Below are 24,001 nucleotides of genomic sequence, written 5' to 3' on the forward strand. Positions count from 1 at the left end.
GGGAGCGAAGTGTAACTTAAGCTGCTGCTGAAGTCTCGAAGGGTGGGATTTATCACGCCTAACTTTAGCCATCTAAATTTAAACATCAAGTTTAAATTACTTGTCTATTCTCACACTATGCTAATGGAGAGAGATAAGGACCTCCAGTGGATGATTCATTCTGCTTTAAGACAGAAATCTAAGATAGATGGGAAGTGCCTGTCTTTCCATTAGAGAAATCACCTAGATGATTAATTTATACAAGACAGCTAACTTTCAAAGAGGTAAAATTTGTTGGAAGAAATCCCAAGAAATTACATACTCCAGAGCAGGAAAACCATAGAAGCATTTGGCAGGGAATACAGGGAAATTACTGTCACCTGATTATGAGACTATGGAACTAAAGCAATAAATTAAAAACCCCTGACACTATCCTTGAGGAAGGAAAGGATATTAAGATTCTTTTCCAGTTTTCTTTAACAAATACCCTAATTTCAATGCCTAACAGTGAAGTGCTGGAAAGAACTGTATTAATCATAATTTTGTGATTGCTTTACTGTATTTCATATATTCATTCTTGGTTTGAATTTTATGTGTTTTCAGTCAATGGCTAGAGACACGATGCAGTCAACTGCTATCAGCTATCTGCCTTGGACTTCTGGCCCACATGGAGGTGGAGCCATGCTGGAAAGGGATTCAGGCAAGGCTGAAAAATCCTGCCTTTTCTTGAAGAGGAGCCAAGTCAGGTGTCAAAGAGTGACAGGACTGACACTGGGGCTCAGCACTGGAACTAAAAGAAAAAAGGGATGCTGCAGTACTGCTTCAATTCATTTGCTGACAGAAACAGTCATAAAATTTATGAAGCTGTTATCTCTGGCACAGAAGGGTTGAGGATAACAACAAAAGCATCATATCATTTGAAAATATATTAGCTTGTCTCCCTTTTTCTGTATCTTCTCAGTTCCCAACTTTAGAGACATTTCAGAGAGGTTTTTGGATCTAGACAGACTCCCCACGACTTATTCTGCTTGTTTCCTGCCTCTGACTTTCTCTGAGATCCTGGCTTGTAATCTGCTGTCCTCCTACAGTTCCTTATGGCACTGTCTTGGTGCTATCCAAAAATACATGTGTTCCAGAAAGAAACCGCCTATTTGCTTGGAACCAGTATCAGCATCCTGGGTCTAACTAGATTGTACCTTCCACTCATTACTTTTCTTCCAGAAGAATTCTTTTCCAATGTAATGATCCAGGTTCAATGAGTAATTTGGACAGCCATTTTAACCCAAACTGTGCCAAACTACGCAGTTCAGGTAGAACTGAATCTAGGTAATCTGTGGTTGTTCCCCCCCATCCCCGTTTATGAATTGTTATGCATGGATGCACATGTGCTTAAAACACCCAAAGAAATTACTAGAAAATTACTTCACAGATATACTAAGGTGTGGTTTTGAGCCCATCCGATATACAGAGGTATTGAATTATTCCCCTGCTTACCCAGTTTTAGCAGTACTCAGGGCTGCACAGCATATTCAAAGTCACAGTTGGGTTGTTGTGCATAACTTGCACCAGACTGCACTACCTATTGCCAGTGTTTTACAAAGTGGAACAGTACTGACCAAAGATGCACAGAAATTTAATCCGGGGTTGTGGAAGAGTTTTAAGCCTTTTCACGTTTCCTCCAGTTTCAGACACTATTCCCCTTTTCCTGTGGCACGCTGCATGCGGACAGACACACCAGTACCTTTATTACATAACTGTTCAGAAATGCTCCCGTTTCACAGGAAAGATGCATCTCATTCACACGCCTTATGCAAACAAGATATAAATTGCTACACAAGTGAGGACAGGCAGTGTTATGCTTGAAAAGGCTATTCAGGTGAAGACGTCATGGCCCTTCCCTGCGCCAGACAGTGAAACCCTCCCTTTGGCTTGTTTTCCTCTCTTTCTGGGACTGACAAAACACTGCTTCTGCAGCACTGATGGGTAAGAGCTGTGTAATGATAAACAGCCCCTTCGCATTCAAGGTTGGGTTGACCCCTACTGAATGTACTCTTATACGGCAGTTTCGAGGCCAACTGGACAGTTTTTAAAGAGCTAAACCAAATTACCTGTTTCACACAAATAATCATATGGGTTACTTAAGTTTTTGTAAACCTGTACCATCACCATTACTTTTGCCACAATCTGAAGGCAGCTGTAGAAAATCAAACTGCTCAGCAAGCAATAGGATGAATGAACTGTGGTTGATGCTTAATTTTGGTGTTTAAAAAGATAAGTATTCTTCCAGCTGGAGGCTTCACACAGCTGGGGCACATAAACAGTTTGTCTCAACTGCAGATCTGTAGTAAAATCACAGGTTTTTTTCCTCAGCTGTGGTTTCAGTCCTCTTAACAATCCGTTTGCAAAGACTTTGAGAAATTGGTTATTGAAAGACCTCTGCTGACTGGTAAACTTTAACAGAAGTTACGGGGGCTGGAGGGGAGGCAGATGATACAATTATGTTTTGACAAGAGACTGGATGTTAAAATTGCAGAAGCTTTTCCTTTAGGTAATACTTAAATGACAGCATCTGAAACCAAATTGCATTCCCAGGTTTTCAGACGGAAAAGATGGTTATCTGTAATTACAGTCTAATAAGCGCTATTCTCCAGGAGAGCACTAGAGTGACAAAAAATTGTCTCAGCCATCAGTTAACTTGTAAACTCTGAGTATGGGCTTAGGCTAGATGCCTGGCAATGGGCACACAAACTGAGGGAAGAGCAACCTTCACTAGTAGTTCACTATTATTAGTAGTTCATTATTTCTAAGTTCTTTAACTTCATTGTTTTGTGGAAGTTTCTGATACTCCCTAAATCGAATTAACTTCACACTAAATTTAAGTCAATTTTACAATACATTTCTTGAAAGAAAAGAGAAAGTACACTGAGGTAAGAATGGAGAATAGACATAGCAGGGAAGATGCTGACAGCTGCATTTCTCTTTCTTCACTATTCCCCTTCCCCCGTCTAACTCTGGTGCTTTTCCTGTAATGTTCCTCACTGCAGGGCAGCTTAGGAGTGTTTTGGCAGGGAACAGTCTACTTATTCTCCCTGGAGACTGCACAGAGATCATAAATCCTTTTGGAGTTCTTAACCCTTATATGTAACTGGCATCTTTAATCTTCTGCATTACTAAATTCGAGCAAGCGGCAGTGCCAGCATGTGGAGAGAAGGCACATGTGTTCAAATTACTGTGTAGCCAGTCTCACACTTTCTCATATTGTTATTTAATGGATTTTGCAAGCAGCATCTGCCGTGCACTGGAGGTGCTCTGTTTGAGCCACACCATTGTCATAATTAATACTTCTGATAGAAACGGATCACTGAACTTTCTTTTGTCAAGGAATTCTTTGTTTTAATCATATTAGTGGCTTTCACTCCCTTTACTCTAAAATTATAATTTATGTTGTACTCCTTCCCCTCTATCTTTTCCTCTTGGAAAACTTGCACCTCTTTCACACATTCTACTGTTAGAGCAAGAGAGAATCAGGTGCCAATACTAACAATTACTGCAAGGTGATATGTGAATGCTTCTGATCTTCTTGTGGAAGAAGGTAAATGCTGACCTGTTAAGCCAATCAAGTCAACTGTTCAGATGATAGAACATTCTGTGCAAATCTTTTTCCAGCTGGCTAAATAAAATGTAGGAGAGAAACCTACCCTTACATACTTGACTTCTCATTTATCTTTAGACCCGTATGATTATGTATTATTCCAATAAAGTTTTTCACTGACACAGTGCTGCTCCATATTATTTCAGAGCATTTTAATGCATGAAGAGACATTTATCCTGCATATAAAACAGAGAAAATAAATTACATGTTCCAAGTGGCATATGATTTTATTGTTACACTTAGGAATAAGACTGATGTCTCATGTCTTCTTGTTGCATGAGTCCAAAGCTGCAAGAACAATTTGTGAAAGATAATGGAATGCTGGTGTATAATGCTTGGGTTTTTCCCACTATTTTAGAATGCTTGGCTGGTGTTTGACTGACTTTGAGTTTCTGAAGATGACAGAACATTGTCTCTTTTTCAGTTTACAGGGTTTTTTCACCTCTTTTACATAAGGATTGCTTTCACAGCACTGATTGCTTAAGGCAAGTGCTATCTAAATGTGTTTGTATGTATGCAATCATCAGAGGCGTGTTTTGCAACTTTCTGTCAGAATCCAATAAATGTACAGCAATTAAAAGAGAGATTATGAGAACCTAGTAGGCGGACAAACAAGTTTCTAAAAAGGGCACTTTCCATGCTTAAATATTTGCCAGTGTAATTTTTAAAAGAATCCAGCAGTTCATAAGCTGCTGTGAGGCTCCATTGTCTGTTAGGTACCATAAGAGCACATATTTTTCAGAGTTCAGAACCAGAAACAACACATGAAAATTGGTACAGGGGTGATAAGTTTAGATGCGACAATTTTACCAGAGTTCCAATATTTTATTTGAATGCGTGGTACCCTCTGATTATTAACAAAACAAATCCAAACTTCATGACATTTAAACAACTCAAATTCCTTTAGTGACAAGCTAGACTGGCAGTCAGTAGTACTTAATGAGGGAGCAGTAAGCAGTATAGCTATAAAGCTTACCTTCTTGGGTACTGTACAGATTAGCTAACAGATGATTTCAAGTGAAGGGTTTATCATCCATGGTATGCACAGGGAAAACACACAAATAAAACTGCTTCCTGACGCTACAAAAATCAGCTAAAGCAATGTTACAAAGCACAGTAAATATGTAGCAGAGCATAGGGTTCTTCGGCTTTGATCCAGAAAACTAAATGATGCTTTTTTTTAGAATGATTTGACATCTGCTACAGCTGTAAGTCATTTACACCAAATGTCCGTAAGGTTCTCGGAGGTCAGCTTCATTCTGGGTAGCTGTCCACACTTTTCACTGGGAGTTACTGATGGGAAATTGCTAAGCATGTCCAGTTACAGCTCTGAGATTTATTAAGTACTTTGAGTATGTTTCATTCATATTCACTTAGGACTTATATCAAAAGTTGAATTCCAGTCTACAGAAACATGTGAGTAGTGCACCATGTACCAGCATAGCAGCGATTTCCTATGAATTCCTAGTTTTCTCAGTAGTATATGTTACTGGGAAGGTGACTCCTACCTGTTTTAAGGATTTTAAGGTCTTGCTAGAAAAACAGTAGAAAATGGCATATTATTTGCCAAGCATAATTAGGCCCTTGCAGCATGGAGACAACAGGATATCAAACAATAAGATGAGACAGAAAGAAGAAAAGAGAAAGAAAATATACCTGACAACAGATTTCTAGTTAAGTTTCAAAAATTTCCCGTTTGTCTGTGAAAAAAGTTTTTGTCAAACCATCTGATTTCCCTAAAACTACCAAAACCTCATGTGCTTACTTCCTCCCCTGGGTCTGATCACCTTGCCTGTCAATTTATCACAGTATCATGTATTCTAAAACCAAACACCCAGCCTGTCATATTCATTTCATGCTACATGAAAGAGAACTCAGATTGAATGTCAGCTGTGAATCAGGACCTTCAAGTACGTCCTTCTCTCCCTTTCTGCAGAACACCAGCAGGACAGCTTGATTCATGGAGGACTGTGTATTAATTCTAAGTGACTGGCTTCCTGGGTGTATCTCACTCAGCCATGTACAATCTACTGTGTTCTCTGTAATGAAACCCACAGTGAGGATATTTAGAAAGTTAATACATCCAAGCAATGAAGCCATTGATTCCCATCCAAGAACTTAATCAACAGGACACATTTTCTTCAACTGTGATGTCTCATGAATTAATTAATGCAATTCAAGATTCTTGTGTGTTGAAAACGTGCTTGGTTATTTACAGGCTAAAGCCCAACACTTTCAACCAGAACAGATTATTTGCTGTGCTAATCTGGGGCATAGTTAGCCCAGTGTTTAGTCTTTGAAAAAGAATACCATTCTAATAACTTCCTGTGCAGGGGGTCGAGAAGAATATCCGGTTTTCTTTTTTGTGTCAAGATTATCTTAATTCCAGAAGCCCAATGCCTTGTAGTCCTGAAAGAAAATGAAAGCATAATAATGTATGAAGCAACATCTTTTTTGAATCATGGTTTCTTTTTATTTTGCCATCTTAATTTTGTGGAAAATTCATGCTGACAGACTTACTTTCTCCTTAAATGGATAGAAGGCCAAAGAGAACCTAAGGGATTTTCACTTCTTCTATTTTTTATAATTTTTACCAGCTGCACAGCTTTGCCTGGTTTACATTGTATAAGAAGCGAAACTGTCGTGTTCCAGTCAACCTGCTGCAGTAATGTGGGAGTTAACTGTTAATGCATGTTGCAGAAATAATGCAGTACTACTGTTATTAAGATAAGCTTTTAAAGCTGCCCTCAATGTTTTCAAGCTTTTTTGTAACAAGCATGGATAAGAATCTTTTAATTAGTTATCTGTGTTTCTTTGAGAGTCGTTGCTGACAAGAGAAGGTCTGTAACAGTTCTGCAATATAGATGGGACCGTCTGGGCTTCTGTGCGTGTTATCATATTGGCAAAGTCTGCACAGACATGGTTATTATATATTCACAGGTGCAATAAATAAAAATTAAGCTAATCAGAAGTATATAAACACATTAAGGTAATCGCCAGCTGGCTATATAACAATTAGATATCACAATTTTTCTATGACTTCTTATCTTCTTTTCAGGATTCTACTATTGCCTCAGGTTAGACCATTTTCCAGTGGACAGACTTTCCCTGCACAATGTGTAACAGAATAGGAACTCAGTCCTGCTCGAAGTCCTCAGATATTGCTATAGTATTAAAACCTGCTCCACTATATGCAAAGATGAATCAAGAAACTGTACTAGTGTTTATTTATATAACTAAAACCACCACACAGCTCTCTCTCCCTCTTCCTTACTACCACCGTCTTTAAGCTGTATGCATTTGTTGGGATGATCAGCTATCTTAAATGGTTTTCTGGCTTTTAAATTAAACTTGTAAAACAGAACATGCTCTTGATTCAAAGGTGGAAAGAGAAGGCCGGCACCTGTAGCAATTAAAACGGAAATGTGATTATACATAGAAATTACCCAATTTCAAAGGAGCTTTAGAGAAATGATTCTGAAATTCTGTAGGTTTTCACGAATCGACAACTAAAAAGGCATACATATTAGACCAACGGGACATAAAAATCAGAGATTTGAACTGGATTTGATTGTCAAGTTTCAGCCCAGTGAGAATTCAGAGGATAAAATAAATTCTCTTCTCTGTGGAAGAAAAATTTCAACAGTACCTGACCTTTAAAGTGAAAGCTGTATCCACTTAGCTCAATCCTGTAGCTTGAAAGTTCACATGGTGGTAAGAGAACCTTATTATAACTAAACTCATAAATTTATTTGTTAATTAACTGATTGTTTTCTTTCTCATTAATTAACTAATGAGACCTACTGTTGTTTCAGCTAAACAGCCAAAAGAACAGCATAATCCATTACATTAATTTTAGCAAGTGTTTGTGAAATACTAAGTTTAAACAGATATTTCAGAAACCAGGACTTTGGTTCCATAGAACTGCATTTGTGTCTAGATGTACATACAAATACACATTAAATAGTTTTCAGTATTTAGGAATCGTACATTACAGAATGAGAGGTGAATGGTTAGGTAAGTGTATTCAAACCCAGTTATCAAAGTAGTATGCACTGCTAGTAATGCATAGGCAGTCATTGGATTGTCAGTTTTCATATGCATTCCAATATTTAATAACTAGCCTAATAGCAGAACTGATTTCTAAACTTTATCCAAAGCTAAAAACTCCAACATCTGAAACTTTTATTCAACAAATAGTAAGTCTGTGCCAGAATCCATAATGCATACATTACATTGCTAGTATCATATTGTTGTGTCAGTCTTTCAAGCTATAAGAAATATATAGAGTCTCACTGTGTAAATTACTGTGCATAATCGAAGACAGGTAAAAAACCAAGCAAAAAGAAAATCCAGGAAAAAACCCCAATAGTTTCATATTCATGGTACTTGAATGTCCCTCTGAATGATAAGATGGTATGCAATGCTGACCAAGTCAAATTTTCCCAGATGCTATGCATTTCTTGCATTCTGGGAGCTAAAGTTAAAACACATAGGGTCTGATCTGCAGTAGAATTGAGTTTGACTTCCCGGTAATGTATTGCATGCCAAACAGTCTGGAAAAAAAAATAAATCCCTGTTAAGTGTTATAAAGCTGTCAATTCTGAGTTAATTTTAAGTTTAATGTTTTCCTACCCTCTTCTCCCTCCCTAGTTAGGAAAATTGCCAGCTAACTTCACAGGATGTTATTAAGCAACCAAGAGGCAAGTCATCAATGGTAACAAGTATCCAAAGATGAAATAGTCAGATTAAAAACTTGCAAGAGCAAATAGAGAAAGGACCTTGGAAAGTTATTAAATCACATTAAAGGAAGTTTTAAAATCATGAGACTACCAGAGGAGAATCTAGGAGGAAATTAATCTTTTCTGTATGTACAATATAATTTCAGTGATGGGCAGAAAATCGTGCACAAGGTTTCACACCAAATGATAACATAACAATACTGACTGGCTATTCATTTTGTGATCATCCCCCATTCTGGAAACTATAAAAGAAGGGATTGAGCTGTTCTGATATAAAAATACTCAATGTATTTATTTTCAATTGGTAATATTTCTAAGGGAACACAGACTGTCTTAGGTATAGGTTGCATACCTGAAATACCTTTAAGCAGTTTTGGAAAGACTGAATTAAACTAAGAAGAGTACAGAGAATCAGTTAGGTAATTTTCTGCTTGTTTTGTCAAATCACAGTCTGGGACTGTCACAAATGGAAGAAAGCTGGAGATATTTTTAGGCAAGAGCAGCTCTGGATTTAAATATGCATGCAACTCAATTATTGATGCTGCTTTTGGGGAGAAGCAGCACATATAATCTTAGTAATTTATCCTAAGCAGGCCTGTGCTAAAAAAAAAAAAAAAAACAAAAAACACAACCAAACTTCATTACTCATCTGTGTATGCTTCGGGGTTTTTTGCATATAAGCATCTATTGTTCTTTAGAACCTGGACTGCTATTTGGGCTGGTTTTTTTACAGCTGAAATATGTGTTCTTGAGGATTACAATAAAAATAAGTTATAGGTACTCTGGGGAAAAAGGCCTCTATAACTGAGATTTGATTAACATGTACTTCTTTTTCCAAATGTATCTCAATTCATTCTCAATCTGTGTCATTTAACCTACAGTCAGGCTGTTTCTCTCCGTTTCTTCTTATAATGGAGTGGTCAGGGAATCATCACCTTTTCAAAGAGATTGCTTTCTCGAGAATAATGGTTTAGAAGCGTGGATATAGGTGCTCTCTTGGGGCTAGGAGAAAGAGATGTTCCCCAGCTGATTTAATTGAATGCATTTGTGGACTGTGGAACTATGAGCTGACCTGCTAAAATAGAAATATAGATGTCAGACTGGATCTAATTACTCTTGAAGAACTTGTTTTTAAAGCAAATTACAATAGTTGAAAAAGATCCATGCCCCTTCTATCTTCCAAATCTGAGAAAAGGCCTTAAAAGCAGCTGCTCTCTGCAATATGGAAGCTCCTCCACACAGAGGAACTGATCAACTTTTCTGTAGGACAGTAATGACTCTACTGCCACTATGCCAATAAAACTTGCCCACAGGAACAAATGTAGGGTTTTTTTTACTTAATTATGCTATCTGGAAAAAGAAGCCCTTTCTCTCTGTATTCATGTTCATAGAATCATAAAATCACTGAGGCTGGAAAAGATCTTTAAGATCATGAAGTCCAACCATTAACGCAGGACTAAGTCCATCACTAAACCATGTCACTACGTGCCATGTTTTTTAAATACCTCCAGGGATGGTGCCTCAGCCATCTCCCTTGGGCAGCCTGATCCCATGCTTAATGACCCTTTCATCCTATTATCCAATCTAAACCTCCCCTGGTACAACTTGAGACCATTTCCTCTTGTCCTGTCACCTGTTATCTGGGAGAAGAGACCGACCCCCACCTGCCCACAGCCTCCTCTCAGGGAGCTGTAGAGAGCAGTAAGGTCCCCCCTGAGCCTCCTCCTCTCCAGACTGAACAACCCCAGTTCGCCCAGCTGCTCCTCATAAGACTTGTTCTCCAGACCCTTCACCAGCTCCGTTGCCCTTCTCTGGACACACTCCAGCACCTCAGTGTCTTTCTTGCAGTGAGGGGCCAGAAAGTGAACACAGGATTTGAGGTGCGGCCTCACCAGTGCCAAGCACGGGGGGATGATCACTTCATTAATCCTGCTGGCCACACTGTTTCTGGTACAAGCCAGGATGCTGTTGGGCTTCTTGGCCACCTGGGCACACTGCTGGCTCATGTTCAGCTGGGTGTTGACCAGCACCCCCAGGTCTCTCCCACCGGGCGCTTTCCAGCCACTGTTCCCCGAGCCTGCAGCGCTGTGTGGGGTTGCTCTGACCCAAGTGCAGGACCCAGCACTTCTTGTTGAACCTCATACCGTTGGCCTCAGCCCATCAGTCCAGCCTTTCCAGATCCCTCTGCAGAGCCTGCCTGCCCTCAAGCAAATCAACACTCCCACCCAACTTGGTGTCTGCAAACTTATATCTTAAATATATATGCAAAATAAAAATGCATCATCAAAGGTATTTGCAGTGTTCCCCTATCCTTCATCCACCTCAAATCTCTGACTAGAAAGCAACTTTTTCAACTCATCTTAACATGAGTCTCACAAACGCTTTAGTAACTCTTGGATACCAAGGAGAGGGAGAGAGTTGAGAATGCAGGAAGACATCCTTCTCTTGCACTGCCACATGTGAATGGCAAGTCATCTCAACAGAAAGTACTGGATGATATTATCTTCCTGCCCTCAACTAGAAAGTCAGTTCTTTGAAGCACCAAAGTTTAAACAATGTTACTTAGTGCTTGCAGTGCTTGCATGTCTCGATACCTTTCTTAGAGCAAGTGGAAGAATTTAAATTTGACTTTTTTCTCGTGTTCAAACTTGCTCATATTCTTTTAACTGTCCTCATTTTCTGCGTTTTATTTACCAAGATAAAACCTAGAAATAAGTAAATATTATTTTCATGAACGTTTTGGATTCCTTCTAGCATGTAAAACTGTAGTCACTACTTACCAACTATTCTGCTATTCTGCTTAGCATGAAAATGCATTCTGCATAGCATATCAAAAGCTCCTGAAGCAGCTTTCAGAAATCTTTTCTGTGTGGTGCTATTGATATTTCCAAAGAATTTCAGAAGCAGAGAAAATTACTTATTCAAGGTCTATTCAGTGTCTGCATCAAGGAGTCTTTAATACACAGAATAAAGCCAAACAATGCCTGTTTTACCCATTTTTGGTGCCTAGCACTAGAAGTCTGACAAAGCTGGTATGCAGCTAAGAAGGAAGTTAGGAATTTGTGATTTATAACTCCTGTTGGTACATTTCCCCTTCCTTTCTACAGCTGGGGGGAAAAAAATGGAAAAAAAAAAAAACACAAACCAAAAGAAAAAAGTTTTGGACATTTTTTCAGATCTTGTAAGATAGCTATTTTTTCCGGAGTTTTCTGACTCATTTCCTATCTTCCTGTAAATACTTTTACCCAAGAATTTGTCATCCAGTATTCTCCCTACTAACAAATCTTCAGTCTGTTTACATTCAGAAATATTTCAATATGCTAAGGCTTGAGAGTAAAGAGATAGTTAATATTTAGAGATTCTGAAGTATTCTATTCCATATACTTTTCTGAAACTGAATAATTTAGTCCTGTAGAAGTGATGTACTTAATGAACTGCTTAGTATATATCAAGGTAGGGATTCTCTCTGCTCACTTGGCTTACTGTCAACACTTTCAGAAAGGAAATTATGGAAAATAAGAGCCTAAGGTTTAACTAAGGTCATGGATGCATTTAAGAACATGTATTACATGAATGTCCAAATGAAATGAAGGACAAGGACAGTTTTGATTATATGTGTGTATATATATAATTTTTTTTAAGGAAGTGGATGATTAGAGACTAATCATATTTGATCTAGAGATGCAGAGTATTTTGTTTTACACCATTTTTAAAGGAGAATGCAGAATTATGGAAAATTGTCTGCAGAGGAATACACATGCTGGCAATATTTATCTTTTGTGATAAATACCTGTCAGAACTATCATTACATATTCTGGAAAGTTACACATGAAAAGCAGCTGTTAGAAAGTAAATAAAATGCAAAATATTACCTGCTGTGCTTTTTATATTTTAGTTCTGTTTGTTGTATTTAGGAAAGACTACACCAAAGGAGGCAGTGTCTTATCCAGTTTCACAACATATCACATTTACTGCCTTGGCTTCTGCTCTGTATCAAAACCCTTGCTAAACTGCAGCAGGAATATTAACCAATATAAGCATTAAGTCACTTGAGAAATACTTGAGGAAGTAATCTCAGTTCATATACAATAAAGCAAGCTGGATCTGCTTTAACTTACTAGGAATTGGGTTTACCTCTGTTGTTGGGGCTGAAAAACAAAAAAGTAGCATTGGACCATAGGATAAATCATTGCATCTTATGCTATGGTTTAACTGAATATATGGATGTGGTCCTTAGTGTAGAGGCCTCATTTAAAGTACATGATAGATACTCTTACAGTCCAGATACTTGTAAGTAACTTGTTTAAATTGGAAATATCAACAAAAAAAATCCAAATCAACTTTACAGTTAAAAAGAGAAGGGTCCTTCTTTTTTACACCATGTCTCTGTGTTGATCTCATTTTGGAAATTGCTTCTGAATGACTGATACCAAATGCACCCAGAATAAATCAGATAAATCTGATTAATTCTGGGGATAATACTACTTAAATAAAGCCCAAGTACAGACTGCCAGCAATGTCATTAATTTTAGAAAATGCATCTCTAAAACAAGGCAAAGTTTGCAGGCATGCAGACTTAACTCTCTTCCGTAACTAGCAGTGTAGTTCAAATTATACATCTGAAGTTTCCCATTCTGATATCCTTTTAATGGTGCAGGACAATTAGAGGTGTGTTTAAAGTATGGTGATAATGAAATCAGAGATTTAACCCCAGAGAAGATAGAAATATCAGCATGACGCACCTGAATTAGAACCCCCCTATACTTTATATCTGCTACAAACATGATTTAATTTCACTGACATGCAGCAGCTGTTGACTTAAAAAACCAAACAACAACAACAAAAAAACAAACAAAAAAAAAAACCCCAAACCTAAGCTCAGCACAGCTACTATCATAACAAACAATGACCTTGGCTTATATCTTGTAACCATGGTAGCAACTGAAAGGATTCTTCCCACAATGTGTTAGGAGAAGGGTGTCTCAGTAACAGAGCAAGGCTGAAAAAAAGAGTTCTGCAGTAAAGGGAGTTATTCTGAGGCACAACAAAATTTTGTGATCACACCTTATGAATTTTGCTTCAGTCCTGTAGGGAATATGCCTGCTCTAGAGGCTCTGCTTGCAGCTACTTTTGGAATCATAGAACTGCATCTATAAATAGTGGGGAATTTTTACTACATTTACTTATATTTATCAAAAGGACAGAGTAATCTATGTGTGTTTTTCCATGTTTCCTGTTAGTTTGAGCAGGGTTGTCAAGCCAAAATTAAAACTTTGGAGCTTGTTCTTAGTCTGACTTTTGGAAATTTCTTTGTGCACCATTTATTAAATGCGTAAGAGGAGTGCTACTCTCTCTGCTTACAGGAATGTGGAAAAATAACCCATCCCTCTCAAAACCAAAGATATTTGAGGCGGCTTTTCTGATTTCCCCTGTCAGGTAAAGTGAATGTCTCACTCTTCTAAGTCAGTTAGCTGGTGTATGTTTTCCTCATATCCTCAGGATCTACAAAAAACACAAATATGATGTGATCAGCTTGATTACAATGTTCATAAATGCCAAAGAAAATATGAAAAATTGGAAAATAGCAATTGGGGAGCTGCAGAATAGTATTCAATTGTGTTCCAAAAGATCAAAGCATTTAGGCAACAATATTTTCAGGTCGATGTATAGATAAGCTACAATACTGCACATACCACAGGTTAGCACAGACGTTGGCATGTGCATGTTGTCCTTGAAATACCTAGACCATCTCCAGTCACCTCAGACACATTTTCAGGAACTTCCCACTAGCCTTTTGCAGGGAAGCTCGGAAGGAATCTGTGTGTCTCCTCTGTGGCTTTACACTCACTAGTTTTTGCTGGGTGTGTATGGGAAATGCTTAAGGCTCCACCATGTAAGCTACCTGACATGCTTATTTTGGCAGCTGTGGCCCTGTTTAATCCAGCTCTTGGGGCTTTCCTCTTTCCATTGGATCCAGGGCTTCATGTGAGCATGCAGCTGAAGTCAGTACCAGAAACAGCAGAATTTTCTACTTACAGTTGCTCCGTCACACAGCTCTCCTCCTAGCTCATCGTAAAGCTACCAGCTTAAACTTCTTGGCAGAATAAATTAGTAGGATCTCAATAAATACCAAGTTCAATTGGACAGAATTCTATGGTAGCCTCTCAGGCAGCAGCCCTCAAGCCTGTGAGTAGGAGAAGGTGCTAGCAAGAAGCAAGGAGCCGAGTTCTGGCTGCACTCTACCTGCAAAAGGGAGAAAACCCACTATGTAATATGTACAAAGAAATGGATACTTGCATGGAATCTTTTAAATAATCTCTAAAATCTGTAAGAGTAAATGTGCTAAAGAAATTCAGCTTGGTTTATTGAGAAGGGAAGGCATTGCATAACTGACAGTTCTTGTCTGTGGGGCTTGCCTCACTGGTTTTGCTAGATTAGGATAAAGCAGTTGAATTTAGAGTATCACTGCAGTGTAGAAAAATGGAGGAGAGAAATGGGGACTTCTCAGTTATCCTGAGGGATAAGGATAACTATTGCCAAAAGGCTGGAATGAATCAAACCTGCACTATTGCGAATCCTTTCTTTTCGGAAAAGAGTTTGATGTTCAGTATCCTTCCAGTGACAGAGTGCTGCAGTGACTGTGGCAGGTGTAGTGATACTTGCAGAACTTAAAAAAAATGACAGAAACAAGCAGTGTCAGTGTTGTCTTTTCAAAATCTGCGGAGAGGCACAAAAGAACAACTGAAGCAGTGAAGAGTGTCCAGGAAATGGCCAACAACATTGGATGCCTAAAATAAGAACAGAGAACACTAACCTCACTCTGTAATAATACTTCCCCTAAAAGGTACAACTTCCAGTAACTGCCACTCCAAGGACTCCTACAATATATTTAATAGCCCTTGCTGGATTTTTCATCCATTAAGTTTGTATGGTCACTTTTGAAATACATGAAAATCTTCATCTTTCCCCACTTCTGAGGCAAGAAGTTACTCAGCCTCCCTCCCTTTTGTTTCAGCAGAACCTGCCAGACCCTAGTTTTATTAGGTGTTTCCTAATTCTTGTATTTGAAGACACAATCAACAGTCATTGCCTGTTCAACTTTTCCCTGTACCTAGTGATTTATACGGACCACCGTCTGGGTCCCTTTCAGCCTTTTCCAAAGTGAGGTGCTTCAGTGTAAGTGTTCCCACCTCCACACCACTCCTGCTCACCGATCATCTTTGCTTGGATTATGTGAACCTTTTCTTGTCCTGCTGCTTTTCAATACAGAGCACTAAGAGCTATGTACAGAATTTATTGTGTGGTAGCTGCTGGCTTCACACCATCCCACTATAATTCTTTCCATGAAAGCAAGGAGCAGAAGATTTGTGGTGGGGGGAGCAGGCTAATAATCCCAATTGTTCATTTTTAAACTCATAGCTATGATACTTGGTTCCTGGGTTCTGACTGACTGAGAGGTTAAGGAGTGAGTAAGCAATGCCACTTGTAAATGTTCGCCCTTAAAACTGGTTTTACAGCCAGTCTTGCAGAACCTAGCTAGGCAGGACTATGCATTGTCAGTGGAACAAAACCACTGTGAAAGCTAAATGAGAGGTCAAAGAATTTGCCTTCATTCCTTATTGGGAAATGCACAGTGAGTATGTGGTAACTGTTCTCAGCCCCTGGGGGTGAGTGGTCTTTTGAGAATGGAAGCTGCAAGGAAATTCCCGCGTTTTTGGCAAAGAAAAAAAAGACAAGGAAGAGGGACCTATTGCTTTGTAAGACATGTAGCCAGGAGGGGAGTGTCTTTACTGACTGCTGTGTGTGATTGAACTGTGTAACACTGGTGACTGAAGTGTAAATGATTTCAAGTGTGCTATGGATGAAGCGGGAAATGATAATTCATCCCAAATGCTGTTGATATTCCGTTAGTGCTTGCAGGTTTAAAACACAAAATATAGCAGACCTGTAATTTTTTGGACTTCATGTGGGGAGAAGTTAACAGAGAGACAAGATGTCCTGAGAACTGCAAGATTATTGCAGACTCACAAAGACAGCAAGCAGGAATAAAGTTCTCACTTGATTGGAGCGGTTTAGCTAGTTAACATTCCATCCTACAGTTATGAAACATATTGGGGAAAAATGTCAATCTGAGCTTTTCTTCTTACAAGAGTCAAAATTTAAATATAATTCTGTAATATATTCTCCATATATTGTGATACTGTTTTAATTTGACGATATGAAAGTGTACACATTTTGTTTGTATGTGATAGCAATGCTTAAGTACTTAGATGTTAAACCACCTCTGAAACACACACTTTTTTCTAGGAGGTTGTAGCACTCATACCAACCTCTTTGTTTTCCCCACTGTAAAGCTTGAAATGACCCCTTTGTTTAAATTAGTAAGGATGTGCAATAAAATAAAAAAAGAAAGAAATTAGTTTTGTTCTACAAAGAGGGCTTATTACTTACTGGAAGGATGTCCCTGAATGCCTGTGTTGATATTTTCAAGGTGCTGGTATTTAAAGGTATTAGGGCATCTAAAGATTATATGCCTGTGCAGAACTTGCTAAAAACTCTGCACAGCTAATTTATTTAAAGATAAATGTCAGCTTTTGAAAGTCCCACTGAGGCTGCTATCTACATCTTGAGTTATTTCAGTGATTTAATAACAAAACTGTAACATACTTAGGTGATAATTGCCTTAAAGGAAAAACAGCAATAAAGCTTGCTGAAGTTCTGTCAGTTTGAGCTACTGCATTGGCTATTCCATTGGCAGTTCTGCAGGAGGTGCCTACTCTTGCACATACAGTGAGGAGACTACACTTACAGAAAATTACTGCAAAAACTTGCATCCAGAAGAGCACGTGAGCCCCTAAAACAAGTTGTAAATGGTCTGGGAGAGAGCCTGTATTCAAGACCCTTTTTCTCTCCAGCTGTCAAACAAGTCCCTGCAATTTGTGTGAAGGCTTGCTTTTCTGTATTTCACATACACTGAGGCAGTTTGTATGAGAGGTCCCAGTATTGCTGTTTTTCATTCCAGCATACCTGTGCAAGTTAGACGCTAGCTCTTTTGTCACACTTCTCAGTGAGCTTTAATAGTAGGCAAGATTTGAAGAAAACATTACCTCTGTTTAAAAAATGCTGTTTTGCAGCTCCTTCTCTGTTTAGCACCTCCGTTTCTGTATCTTTTCTTAGACTAAGCTGAAAGCTCCCTCCTTTGAGATGAAGTCTCTCTTTTTTCTGTTATCTAACATGGCTACTGCATCCTTCTGCAGTCCTCTCATGACCTGTAACTTCAAAGGGAGACTAAAGAGTTAAGATCCACCCCCTTTAACCAAAGAAGATTAAGGCACCTTAAAAATACAACCCTTTTTCTGTGCCATTTCCAAGCCAGGTCATTGAGACTTGTTTCTTCTGAGTGAGCATCGGTATGCCACACGGTATAACGGGCATACAGGGGCATGAAGACTGACTCCTGAGCCTTCATCCCACTTCTTCTGGTAAAGGAGACTTCTGGTGGCAGTCTCCTTTTCACTGTCATAGCCTTCCAAAGGCACATGGATAAACCCTTACAAGTGACATAACAACCAACAAATACATGATACTGTTACTATGTTCATAACTACTTTTTTTGTCATAAGGTATGCTGTAAAGATTCGTAGTCAACTGTCCTGCACTGTAGATTTACACACTGACTTTCCTCTCAGGGAACAGCAAGTGTGGGGTAGCTCCACAACAGACAGTGAGGTGGGAGCCACAGGTACCCACTGTAAAAAGCCACAGTTGGACTGTACCTGAGCAAGGTGAGCAGGGCGAGCTGCTTACAACAACAGGGACCACCAAGAATCTAGCTGTCATCAGACAACTGCAAGACAACATCAGCCTGGCAAGTCCAGTCTGCAAGTACAGGAACACCTGAGCACAGGTCAGGCAAGGAGCAGGGTGCTTGGAACTGAGCTCAAATGGAGGTCCTGGGCCAGTGAGTGCAGTCTGGTGGCTGGCTGCCTGGTGAGGCTGGTCAGGGCAATTAAGGCTTCAAGGCCCTTCCCTGTTCCAGCCAGTTTATGAGAACTCCTTCTGAAGCCCTGTGTCCTCTGTGCAGCAAACTGGACCTCATCACCACCACCACCACCACCACAAAAAACCCATACAAAACTCCCTCCCAGTAACTGTTACCACGTTCCACGTATACAAGTATTGGCTCTTTTATTCTCCATGAGATGGATCCGGTGAATGCAACACAAAAAAGGGAAAACTTTGCATCAGTTTCAAAAGTCCTAGGATCAGGCCCCATTTCCATTAATAGAAATACATACTTATGAATAAATAATGTAGTAAAATAATCCATACTATCAGTGATGAGCAGAAATCTGGCAATATGAATCTGGTGTTTTGTATACAAACAGTTCATTTTTAGAAATCAAAGCAATTACTACGTCCCTCCTTTCTGTGTTGCTTCTCTTTTCTCACAACTGGTTATACTCATACTTTCCTTTGGAAAGAACCAAAACAACGAAGTGCAAGGTTATTTGCATGCTTGTACAAACATATCTTTTCAGTGACATATTCTTTAAAAATGAACATTTTTTTTATTCAAGGCTTAGGAAAAGCTTAATCATTTACTTTCTCCATAGCCCTCACACATATCTGACAACCTGTTTTACGACTTTAATATTAATGACAGTGCTCATTTTTCAACTCAGACAATAGCTTCTAAGTTTCAGGGAGTCATAGACCATCACTATTTCTTGTGTGTCTCAACTGCCTTTCCCATATATCCTCTCTGCATACTGTTTATTTGGTTACATCTTTGTGAAATGTTGCTTTTTTATTATGTTTAATTCAAGAGAAACAGTTGTCATGAGTAGTCTAATTTATTTCCCAGGTCACTGATAAAACACTCTCATTCTCACTCTCACTCTTGCCCTCACTTTCAATCTCACTCTCACTCCCTTGTAAACAACTTGGAATGAAATTAATGTGAAAGATATAATAAGCCAAGTATTAATTAAAAGCATTTTTTCCTAAAAAAGAGGGTACTAATAGCTACATTGCTGTAGTTAAGACCCACTGCCAAAGGCTTTTCGGTTTGTGCAATGTTTTAATTTGAGGTTTTCTTTCTTCAAGTGTTGAAACGAGTCATTAGCATGTCTGTATATATGGGTGATTGGGATGATCTCATCTCACAATAAACATTTCTAAGGCAAAGAGATATAAAAAAGGAACTATAAAAGGATATTAAAAAAATTATTGAGTAGAGTGCAATCAGAATGATTGTTCATCCTAAATAGAGAAAACCTTATATCATGTGTTCAGCTGTTTATACCTGTGAACTAAAATAGTGATAGACCTGCAGAAGTGCTCAGATTGACTTTTAAGCTGAGTTCCTTGTGAATACTTTTAAAAGATATTATCTAAATGTCCTTCTTGGTCGAAGTTTGTGTTTTCTATAGGAACAGTAAAAATGGAGAGATTCATTTTGTGTTTTTATTAACTGTATATGTTAACTAAATGTTTAGCTTACCCTGCTGAAGTTTTCTTAAAGCACTAAACTGTACTGCAGAAGCAATTACAGTCACCAACTCATACATTTTGTTTTTAAACCAGAGGAATAACTTTAACAGTATGAACATTTTTGCATTTAAGCAAAATGTTTCTATCATATAACTGCTTTAAAGAGATTTCGATGTCTTTAGATTCAAAGAAGTTTAAGTGTAGCAAATTCCTCACAGGATCACATTATCATGTATGTTATATTGTGTACATGGCATGCTAGTGAATAAGCAGTGTGATATGATGCTGCTTTGACACTCTGAACAAGTGCCATGCTTCTGAATTTGGTAGCTAACCATAAAGAAAAAAACAACTGCAGAATTTGTATGCAAGTAGGCAATGCAACCAGCTTAGACTCCGTTTTGCATCAGAAAACACTCACAATAAAGGGTATGCATACAAAAAAGCAACTGACTCAAAGCTCATTGAAGTCAAAGAGTTTAACAATAATGCTTAAGCAGTTTGCTTCATCAGGACCTGGGTGATAACTAGCAATAAACCAGTCATTCTAAAAAATCAAAACACTGCACTTTGGAATTGTTGTGGGTATGCTGTACAAAAAGTACATAGAGGCTGTTCTGAACAGTTCCTCAGCTCTCCTATAGTTGAAAAATTTCTGATGGGGAATACAGAAGACAGGGCTTTCAGAGAACGTCTGCAAGGGGCTCTTTCCCCAGCTTCATAATTGCCTGTCTGCCTGTGTAACCTTACTCAAGTCATAATCTTTTGTATCTGTCAAATAAGAATCTTAATGCTTGCTTGTCTTTGTGAAGTACTTAGAAATGTAAACTTTGGGTCATAGTTACTCAAGGCTCCCAGTGAAATCAACATAAGAGCCATCAAATGAAGTTGGAGGTTATAGCCTTTCATTAGTATGAGTATGTGCATATGACTTGACGACAGCGGCTTTGAAAATGCTTTATCACTCCAGGAGACTTGCTGACTCTGTAATAGCTTTTACTTTCCTGTGAATTTACTGAATTCTTAGATGAATACAGGGTGTTTGTTCTGTGACTAACTGAAGTTACTCAATTTTATGCAAGAATATAAATCTTGCTAATAGTTTATGAATTTGTATTTTCTAACAGAAGCTTAGTTATGCCTCATCAGAAAGTTGGTTTTAATAATTTCACATATTTGGTAAGACCAAACGGGACCAAAATAAGTATTTTACTTTAATAAATGTGAAATAATTCATTTGGAATTCAAATCCTTTTGAAATAGAGTGAGAGATTTCAAAAGCAAATAATTGGGGGGTTTTTTTGGGAAAAAAAAAGCCTTACATTTAAAATATGAAAATAGGCCTTTGGGAATTTAAAAAATATTTTCCAGTTTTTATTTTTATTTAGATACTAGATCAAAATTGCTATTATTTGTTTACCAAAGAAGTTTCTGTAGTTTCTGTCACAGCAGATTTCTTTAGTGGAAAATTGGTATTTTTTCTACCACATTGAGCTTGATTATAATCGGTATCAGAAGCCTCAAAGTGCAGAGAGGCCAATGGACATCATGTATGTACCATCTCTTTCCATGTGAGAAAAATGAACTGCCATGCAAATGGGATCCATTCAGTGGTTTGATACGTCTGAATGTCCTTCTTCATACAGCTCACTTTCTATGCCCTAAAATGATACAAAGTCTACCTAAACATTCTTCATCATACTGTGATTAAATAGTTCATTAAATGAGAAGTTACAGTTCTTAAAGAAGCTATAGACTCAGAGAAAAGACATAAATATAATAATGAGTGGTAGTTAGGATAGAGTGTATATTAGTCTCTAGGACAGACTTTAGGAGAGACTGTAGAGTCTGTAGGAGAGACTCTACATCATCTGGAATCTTTGTAGCAGAAAGACTACGTTTAAACTGTTGTGAAAAGGGACTGCTATCTGTGAAGGCACAAGCTATCCTTACAGATTGAGGAGCATGAATATGATTTCATATTTTAGTATGTTTTGTACTGTGCCACTGAACAATAGATCATATGAAAAACAAAAGTCTTCCCTGAGAGGCTGACATATACAAAAAGACCTTGCTTTGCAAGGAGTAACATGCCTCCCCTGTCCTCTGCCTTGAGGTGCCAATGAACTGTGGTCAGGACTACCTCTCCCCAGCCTGTGGGATTTAATCATCTGAAGACGAAGAAGAAAAGTGCTTAGAGTGCAACTCTGACCAACCCATAACATTCGTAAGGCTGTTGGTCAGCTCATTGGCATTCTGCACAGGGGTCAGACAGTATGGTCCTAGTTTTATTGACAAATGAAACCTTCTCTCTCCAAGAATTACTCCCACTATGCTGTCTGATCAAGGTGGGACATTAATTGGTGTTTCCATTGTGGATTTTAGTCAACTACAGACATAAGAGAAAGTATGGATCTTTTGCTTTCTTATGTAGTTTTGTAATCTTAACATCCTTAGGAAATTTGACGACTTAACTGAAATTATCCCACCAATTTGCCTAGGTTGTCATTTTTTGTGTTACAAACATTTACTGTTAATGAAATGTGTTCCAGGGGGGTAGGGGTGGGGGGTGGGGGGTGGGGGGGAGGTTGGGGGATAAAAGCAAAAAAAAAAGCATTAACAACAACATTGAGAGAATATCTAAAGAAACTTCCCAAGCTAATTTATCGCTTAGCAATAATTTTGCAGTCAGTTCAATAACTAGGGCTTCCAAGGAGAAATGCATAGTTTGTCATCTATTCCTTTAAGCATAGTTGCTTAGTAACTTTGAACTCTAGTATTTCTGTTTATTTTTCAGCTCTTTCTCTAATGAGTGTAACTGCCGCATTCTTTCCAGTTTAACCGATACCATTCATCCAAGGTTATTCATACCTTTGCTAATTACATGATTAAACTTATCATTAAGGCTCCTTTTTATGATTTGGCTTTGAAATTTGTTGGGTTTCTATTTCTAAATGATATAACAAAGCAGGAATAAATCTATTTATTGCTGGGAAACATACTATTATACATTTTGCTTCTGACAACTCTATGGACATTAGCTCATTTAAAATCACATTGCAACTAAGAAGGTTCCAGTTCTCAGGAGTTTCCATGAGATTTATCCTGATATTCTTGCTGTTTGGTATTCTTGATAAATACTTTTAAGAGATTTTAGCAATCAGTAAATCTGCTGCCAGCTGCTGCATCTTCTTTTCACTTTACTCCAGTTTGTTGCAGTTGCTTTATTTTCTCATGCTGCAGTGAAACTTGAGTAGGTGACAACAGAATCAAAGAAAGCCTAGTGTCTCTCTCCCTCACTGGTCTGAGATCTCTACAGAGCTCTTCTGTCATGCTTTCCTTTAAAATAAGTTTTTTTAAAAAAAGTTTTGTTCAATTTTGTTCTCACTTGGCATAAGTGAGAAATTTCCTTTTCATCTAGTCACTTTGGTTTTCATGTTAGAAAATTAAAAAAACAGGTTAAAGAGTTACAACCCTGACAAGTGTAGGTTCCTGCAGGAAAATTTTTGAAGTTAAATTTACACCAGCTGTATCTGGAGAGTTCTAATTCCCTTTTATCTGAATTTTTTACCACTGAATATTTTGCTACCAAGTATGTGAAGACAGATTGCTATCACTACTGCAAACAGCTAACAACTATGATGACAATGACAGAAAGGAATTTGGAGTAGAACTTGAAGAATCTCTGGGGTTTACCATAGAATGACTTTGAATATTTGATGATTTACTAGCTTCTTAAACAATGACAAACGCAAAGATCTAAAAATCCAGTATCCAACTTTTTTTCCATACTGTGGAAAATTACTCCTTTCCACAGTTCCTTAAAATGAATGTAGAAGAGAACAGGGAAGACAGCAGGAAGAAAAACATATGAAACGTGGCAAGTACAGGATTCACAGCAATTGTGTATCCTAAGAACTTCAGAAAAAAATGTAGATTGAAAAATAATGTAGAAGTGTTCTGATAGCCAAGTACAGTACAAATGACTGGAGGTCAGTTTTTTAAAGGGTGTTAAATACCTAAAACAATGGGAGTAACACAATATTTTTCTGCCCCCAGGCCATGAAACATCTGAATCACCTTGAAAAATGGTCCCTTGGGTTATCATAGCAAGTTTGCGAGGTTTTTTATT

At 38.2% G+C, this 24,001-nt stretch overlaps 1 long non-coding RNA gene across 1 annotated transcript in view; it reads left to right on the forward strand.

Annotated features, from left to right (window-relative positions):
* LOC308056681 overlaps nt 1–22,926 on the forward strand; it is a 30,700-nt gene extending 7,774 nt beyond the window's left edge. The window contains exons 2-3 of the long non-coding RNA XR_013924914.1: nt 583–21,073; nt 21,619–22,926. This is a non-coding gene — a long non-coding RNA (uncharacterized lncRNA). The remainder of the gene's footprint in view (nt 1–582; nt 21,074–21,618) is intronic.
* The last annotated feature ends 1,075 nt before the right edge of the window (nt 22,927–24,001 follow it).

This window comes from Falco punctatus, assembly GCF_963210335.1.
Source record: "Falco punctatus genome assembly, chromosome: Z".
NCBI lineage: Eukaryota > Metazoa > Chordata > Aves > Falconiformes > Falconidae > Falco > Falco punctatus.